The sequence below is a fragment of the Ranitomeya variabilis genome, chromosome 3, assembly GCF_051348905.1.
Source record: "Ranitomeya variabilis isolate aRanVar5 chromosome 3, aRanVar5.hap1, whole genome shotgun sequence".
Lineage (NCBI taxonomy): Eukaryota > Metazoa > Chordata > Amphibia > Anura > Dendrobatidae > Ranitomeya > Ranitomeya variabilis.
The window spans coordinates 565700829-565706869 of record NC_135234.1 but is presented as its reverse complement, the minus strand read 5'-3'; the positions used below and the strand labels follow the sequence as shown (position 1 = coordinate 565706869).

Sequence of the window (6041 nt, the reverse complement as noted above, 5' to 3'; positions counted from 1 at the left end):
TGGCAATAGAAAGAACGCACAATTCACGGATCACGAAACCAGATTCGCTCCAGCCGCCACGTTTGCGCACATCCTTTTCGTCACATGTTGGATTTGGTCTGAAAATTATAACTGCATTTCCATTGTTATTTATTTAGTGCACCTTGTATTTATTGTTACTCATTTTTTCTATGATTTGCCTGTATTTCAGTTTGATAATAAGGAATTTCTGATGAAGGTCTGATGTATGGACCGAAAACGTTTATTCTTTAACTGGATGCACAAATAAAATGGAATAATCATCTTGCAAACATTCTCCCGAGTGCCAAGTTATTTTGATTATTGGACTTACGGGCTGGAAACCCGACTTGAGCACCACATAGGAACCTCGAGTGCCGTGTGTATTTTCCTTATCTACAGTATCCTTACACGAGCACCTTGGATAATGTCCAGTGAGACTTTTTCTTTCAACGCAGCAGAAGCGGCGGAGATTCTTGCCAAAGTAACCGCACCGAGCGATTTTCTACAAACTCCCACCCAGGAGATTAAAAATCGGGATCTGGAACGTGAGTCCAGAAGAGCCATCAATTTGGAGCTTCATATTATAACCTTGGCGGAGTATCTTCGGGTCCAACGAATCCCGAGGGGTCTAAGGGTATCCCTACAGCCAACTTTCTTCAGGGACGATAAAGAGTATTGTACAAAATTTGAGCATATACTGAACAAATGCTCGGCGGATCTGATGACACTAACTTTATCCTATCTGCAAAAGAACCTGGAATCGGTCAAGTCTCAAATAGTAGCCATCGAGAGTCAACTGGCCAGCACCATGCCCCAGGAGGAGCTCCAGGAACTCAAATCAAAGAACCAAGAACTGTTACGCACACACAGGATGGAACTGGAGAAGAAAAAGAGGTCGAAGTTTCTAAGAGATACGGAGGATTACCTCCAGAACCGTGTCTACCACTGGCATGGCACCCGCCAATTCAATCGACGACGCAGCTCTCAGAGCTCCTCCGGCTCCACCGACAGCCGATCTGGCACATCATATACCTCTACATCTCACTCTTTTTTAGGGAACGGTCGGAGCCGCCAAAAAGGAAAACGAGGCGGGGGGGCCAATGCCGCCGGGGACTCCAGAAACCAGATGACAACCAGATCTCAGGTAAGGACCTACCATTGGTGATTAACATCTCCTCCAAGAATCTGGACACACATCAGCTCTCTTTACTTCAAAAGGGCTTGTCATTTTGCCCCATGTATAAATTCAATACATTCGAATTAAGTATGGACTTACAGAGATTTTATCGGAACATCAGATTAAGAGTCCATTTCTCTGAGCAACCATCCACTCTGACAACCCCGCAGCAGGCTGATGCTCCATCACTGGCACTTCAAGAATTGGGATTACGGTTGCCCAGTACGTACATGCCTCCGAAAAATAGTCCTCCTGTGGAAACATTTGTCTCCCTGGTCGAAAGGGACATTCATCGGTTCTACCGAGAAGTGGAGCAAGGAAAATTTCATTTTCAAACTAATTTAACATATCCTGAGAGACTCTCTATTGAACTGTTATCATCTGATAAATCATTGATTTTGAAGCCTGCAGATAAGGGTGGGGCCACCGTAATTATGGATAAATCGGATTACTTAGAGGAAGTGTTCAGACAACTCAATGATCAGGCAGTCTACAAAAAGATTTCATGTAATCCTTTAAACCATATAGAAAAGAAAATTGAGCAAGTCTTGGGGATACATCTCCAAGCAGGTACCATTGATAGCAAAATGAGGGATTTTCTCACTAAAAAAGATCCAATTACCCCGATTTTCTACATTTTACCCAAGATACACAAGAGATTAAATAAACCACCAGGCCGGCCCATTGTCTCTCTAACAGACTCGGTCTTATCTCCATTGGCCATCGTATTAGAAAAAATTCTTACACCTTTGGTTAAGACTACACAGTCCTTCTTACTAGACACCAATGACTTCATTGGCATCATTAAGTCTTTGGGCCCGCTACCCCAAACATGTCTTCTGATCACTTGGGACGTGAACAGTTTATATACGTCCATTACCCACGAGAAGGGGTTACAGGCCACGGATAGGCTTCTGAGCGAAGCTAAGACTGACATTAAAATCCGTCATTTTTGTGCTGACCTTCTAGAGCTGATATTGAAGGAAAATTACTTCATGTTCCAAGACTCATTCTATGTTCAACAGCAGGGCACAGCAATGGGCTCGAATGTTGCGCCTCCTTTTGCGGTTGCCTACATGGCAGCCTTTGAAAATGACTTCGTTTTTTCCCACCCTCTGTTCATCAGTCACTGTAAAATCTGGCGGAGATATATTGATGACATCTTCTGCATATGGGATGGCCCTATGGAGTCACTCATGACATTTGATAACCATATAAATAACATATGGCCAGAACTGAAATTTACCATACAATATGACACCAAGCAAATTAGCTTTTTGGACACTTTGGTATACAAAGAGAGGGATGGGTCTCTTGCCATTGACCTATATACTAAACCAACGGACCGTAATGGCCTACTTCATTTCAGTAGCTGTCACCCCCCCTCTACAAAAAACTCCATTCCCAAGTCCCAATTTCAAAGGGTAGAACGGATTGTCTCGGATAACAGCAGAAAGAAAATCAGATTAACAGAGATGGAAGGGAAATTCTCTAACAGAGGCTATCCACGAGAGATACTTTCCAAGGCCAAATCAGACACATCACAAAAGAGGTCCAATATCGGTACTAAAAGAATTCCGTTTGTCACAACCTTTCACCCATTCTCAGGCTTGGTTCAATCCACTATCAGGAGACATTGGAACATCTTGTCCAAAAGCTATCCACTTATCCCTGAGTTTAAATCTCCATTTTTATCTTGCTTCAGACGTGCTACAAATTTAAAAGATAGATTGATCAAAGCCGATATAGGCCCGGAAACTACTGTGGCCAGACAAACCTTTCTCCAAACGCAGAGAAAGGGTACCTTCCCATGCCTCAATTGCCTACAGTGCAGTAATGTTCAAAAGGGCCCTGTAGTTTTCCATCCCCAAACGGGTAAAGCCCTACCTATCAAAGGTTTTTACACTTGCGAGTCTACGCACGTCATTTATGTCATTAAATGTCCTTGCGGCCTAGCATACGTGGGGGAAACCACACAAACTGTTCGGGACAGAGTTTCCCAACACAAATCGACTATTCGATGCAAAAAGACACATTTACCCCTCCCCCATCATTTCATTGAAAAAAATCACAATATCTCCCAACTCCGGTTTCAGGTAATAGAGCAGATAGATCCCCAGAGGAGAGGCCAGAATCGCATAAATTTACTCAAAAAACGGGAAGCATTCTGGATCTTTTCATTACAGACCCTAGAACCCAAGGGACTTAATAGGGACTATGATGTAGCAGCATTCCTCTAGTCTTAAGAATATGAACATAGCTCCTTAATATGGCAATATGTGTATAGAGTTTTCTTAAAAATGCTTTTAAATTGTCTGTATGTATTGGTCTAATTTTATTATTCTTTTCTCTTGTTTTCAGAATCGCTAGTCGCACGACTCACACATGGCACTGACGATCGTAATCGGCACTGTAGATGGTAGGACATAGGAGCACTGACTCTGAACCACTCTAGTGCCACCATTTGCCTATCCTATTTTTCATAATTTTCAACTTCTCTATACTTTCCTTTTCTTCATGGAAACCACCATGTTAGTCTTTGCCCGCAGTATCCTATTTGCATGATCTCTATATAAGATCTGGCCCTAACGCATGCGCTGTTCTATAGGACAATTCCCTGCAGTAACCGCTGCTTAGCTCCATTACAGCGCTGGGCACGCATGCGCAGTAGAGTGTCTCTTGCCGCGGTCACATGACCGGCATGACGCAGCAGGTCACATGACCCTGTCACACAGGGCATTTATACCCGGAAGTACCGCCATAGCAGTGCGGTCTCCGGGAACCTCTGCCTCCTCGCCACATAGCTGGCATTATAAGGTAATCCTCTGATCCATACGATATAGCGCCCACCACTGGCCCACCACTGGCAAGCATAATATCTAATATTCAGACAAATCTGTGTCTTTTCCCAGCGCCATCCATAGTGGCGGTTTTGGCGCCAGTACCCAGCACAGCCTCTTCAGGAATACAGAGGTAACTGGGTTTATACCTATTATCATGATCCTTCATGTTTCTTGGTACCTATATTGAGATTTTTACACGGATGTACCTTTTCCTTATATGCCACAGGCGTTTCTTGCCTCTCTCCATTTGGTCCCGGGGCACCCAAAGCAGGCCTATTTGGCACTGATACACCTATGTGCAGTTTTTTCCAGGTAATATTACTACATCTGCCTCAATATGTGGGCCCTGTCAGGTTTTCAGAATCCGTGGTATGGTCTTAGTCTTGTAGTGTTTACCGCATGGTGGTCACATGGTTCTTATACTATCTGCCTCTGCTTTTAGTCCCATCTACCTGTGCCGTTTATCACAATCCTGACTCCAGTATCACGTACACTTATTACTAATATGTATATCCTCTTTACAGCTGGATGACTAAATAATGCATTGCTTAACATATGTTGTTCCACTTTTTTCATAGGTTCTCACTTATTTGTTGTAGCATACAGCACTTTCTTCTTCTAACACCCGGATAATTTCTCTACCTAATATCCTTTAAGGCAGCATTGTCCTCTATCATGTATGGAGTCATGTTACAGTATCTACCGTCTTGTGCCATAATCCTTGTTTCCCATGCCACCTGCTTTTTTCCTTAACCTTTATCTACAACTATATAGCTTTTTCAGCACCTGGCAATAGAAAGAACGCACAATTCACGGATCACGAAACCAGATTCGCTCCAGCCGCCACGTTTGCGCACATCCTTTTCGTCACATGTTGGATTTGGTCTGAAAATTATAACTGCATTTCCATTGTTATTTATTTAGTGCACCTTGTATTTATTGTTACTCATTTTTTCTATGATTTGCCTGTATTTCAGTTTGATAATAAGGAATTTCTGATGAAGGTCTGATGTATGGACCGAAAACGTTTATTCTTTAACTGGATGCACAAATAAAATGGAATAATCATCTTGCAAACATTCTCCCGAGTGCCAAGTTATTTTGATTATTAGATTGTAATATGGGCACACTGTGCACTTTCCTACCTCATCTTTGAGCTTTAAACCCTTTTATATATTGGTCTGCAATATCAGAGTTTTGGGAATGACATGAACAGAGGAAGAACCACATTACCAAAGAATGCTTAAAAAGAGAAGAGAAGGCCTTGCTAACAGAAAATTTGAGCTATAACCTATGACCAAGAAGAAAAGATTGGATTGTGGCAGAATTGAGATACAGGAAGAGGCTGGTAACTATTTGAAGGGCAAGAAATGCAACTCATAAATGTTTAGTTAGTAGCAGTAGTCAGCCTATGGTATGGTATATGGGGTTGGCAGCACACCGCAAAGATGACGCAAGAGTTGGATGAAGCTGTAGATCAGAACCAGATGATCAATCAGATGTGGCAAACCAGAAGAAGTAAGTAAATCAGTCATAGATTACTTCTTTAGACCAATCAATCCTGATGATAAAGGTGCATAAGTAGGCTGCCCTTCTCTTACTGCAGTTCTGCCTTTCCATGGCGCTTTATTGTCGCCTTATTTCCATATACTCGCGCACAGTCCGTTAATCTGAAGAAGGTATTAACATAGGTTTGTTTGGATTACACAATATTAAAAAATAGGGATTTGCAATTAACCTTTGAGCAACAAGTTTTTTTTTAATACCGTCAGCGATTAGTCAAGAAGTCAAAATGAGGAAATACATGGAACAGTCACGTTCCAAGGTGGATAGACATTTGGCAATATTCAGAAATAGAAGGGCTAAACAGAATCTATAAGGGCATCAATAGGTAATGCATATAGAAGCTATAGTAATAAAAGTCCATGCAAATGATAATGTAACACTCAAGTGAGTAGCGTTCCAAGTAATGACATGTATATGGTATGGAGACAAATAAAACACGTCATGCAGAGTAATCA

At 42.1% G+C, this 6041-nt stretch overlaps 1 long non-coding RNA gene across 1 annotated transcript; it reads left to right on the top strand.

The window, feature by feature from the left end:
- The first annotated feature begins 3534 nt into the window (after positions 1–3534).
- On the top strand, positions 3535–4666 carry LOC143818392 (uncharacterized). Its single transcript, XR_013224510.1, has 4 exons — positions 3535–3596; positions 4090–4150; positions 4247–4332; positions 4599–4666. It is a non-coding gene; the product is annotated as an uncharacterized LOC143818392 (long non-coding RNA).
- The last annotated feature ends 1375 nt before the right edge of the window (positions 4667–6041 follow it).